The sequence below is a fragment of the Pantherophis guttatus genome, chromosome 8, assembly GCF_059756535.1.
Source record: "Pantherophis guttatus breed Tessera chromosome 8, ASM5975653v1, whole genome shotgun sequence".
Classification (NCBI taxonomy): domain Eukaryota; kingdom Metazoa; phylum Chordata; class Lepidosauria; order Squamata; family Colubridae; genus Pantherophis; species Pantherophis guttatus.
The window spans coordinates 1,850,567-1,852,277 of NC_142070.1; positions in this window are offsets into that span (position 1 = coordinate 1,850,567).

The window sequence follows — 1,711 nt, forward strand, 5'->3', positions numbered from 1 at the left end:
GCTGCCTCCTCCTGTTCCTGGAGAGTGAGAGAGGAATGATGCTGGGAGCCCATGCCAAGAAGAGACTCTCCTAGCAGGGCCCCCAGAGCAGGGAGGTTTGCCCAGCTAAAGCATGGCAGGCCCTGAACTGGGCAACAGTGAGATAGGAAGACACTGGAGGCAGAGCATCACTTCAAAGGCAATGGCAAGGGCGTCATTTTGGAGGCAATAGAACTCCAGGAAGCCATCTTGTCTTCCCTCCTTCTCGCCTGCTGCCTAGCAACAGCCCTTTTATTGGCCACTGCTGCCTATCTTTTAGTTGCAAACTTCACTTCGATTCCTGAGCTTTGGCTCTGTTTATTTGGCCATTCCCTCATAAGGCCTGTGGTGGCAGAGCTTCAGGCAACCATCTTGTCTTCCCACCTTCTCACCTCCTGCCTAGCAACAGCTCTTTGATTGGATATTGCTGCCTATCTTTTAGTTTCAATCTTCACTTTGACTCCTGTCTTTGCTCTGTTTATTCAGCCATTTCCTCATAAGGTCTGTGGTGGCAGAGCTTCAGGCAGCCATTTTGTCTTTCATCCTCACTTCCTGCCTAGCAACAGCCCTTTGATTGGCGGATACTGTTTGATTGGCAGCTGGATCAACGTGAGGATACCATAAGGAGAGGGAAGAAGGAACACAAGGGCCTATCACCTGCTCAGGGAGGCAGTCCTTCTAAGGGCCAACTAATCATGAAGAGGCCCATCCAGAGTCACCTGACCCTCAAGGGCCAATAAAAGAAAAGAAGCGGGGTCTGTCAGGTTTTGGCGGGAAGGGTTGAGGTGTCTTTGGGGAGGGAAGGCAGCCATGATGGGTCCCCTCAGGGAAGGCTGGAAAGTGGCTTGGCTATAGTTCAGCTTTAGGATGAAGGCCATCACTAGCTTGGCTGCCCTGTCCAATTTCAACTTCCTCATGAAGCCCAGCTACAAATCCAGATAGAAACTATTTTTAGGTGCTGCCTTACTTCTAAGACTGGCTAAATATTTGCTTAAGTTTTATTGTTGTTATTTTAATCATTCAATCATGTCCTTGGGGACTTTTGGGGACTCTATAGGCAAGTGCTCTCCATGCGGCCCTGTCAAGCACAGCTTCCTTTGATTGTTGAATGTTAATCTTGGTATCGGTTTTAATAGAATCTAATCAGGGTCTTCTTTGCTTGCCCCCCCTTTTTTTGTTCCACTAACCATGCCTAACATCACTGCCTTCTCCAATGAATTTGCATGCATGACAAGGCCAAAGTAAATCAGACATAGCCTCGTGATTTTGACTTCTAATGATGTGCCTGGTTTTATATCATTTAACTCCGCTCTGTTGGTTGCTCTGGCTATCCCAGGAAATAGAGGAAGTTAGAGATGTTTGTGTACTTGGTATGGCCAAGCCCATAGCATAATAAAGATAAGAACTTGCTTAGTGACATACTTTTAATACTCATGTGTCTCTTACCCTGACTTCATCTATATCCAAGAATGGAGTTGCTACAAACCTAATTGACAACCAATCATTTGTCATTTGAGTCTCTTTGTTCATGTAAAACAGATCAAAAGCTGCATGTAGCCTGCATTTTGCAGTGGGAGGGGAACTTCCATCTTGGGAGTGGTCTCCATGTGATCTTTGTATAACTGATCAACCTCAGTGAACCCTTACAAATCAACTATTTGGAGATTGAGTGTTGGGTTCATGGTCTTGACTG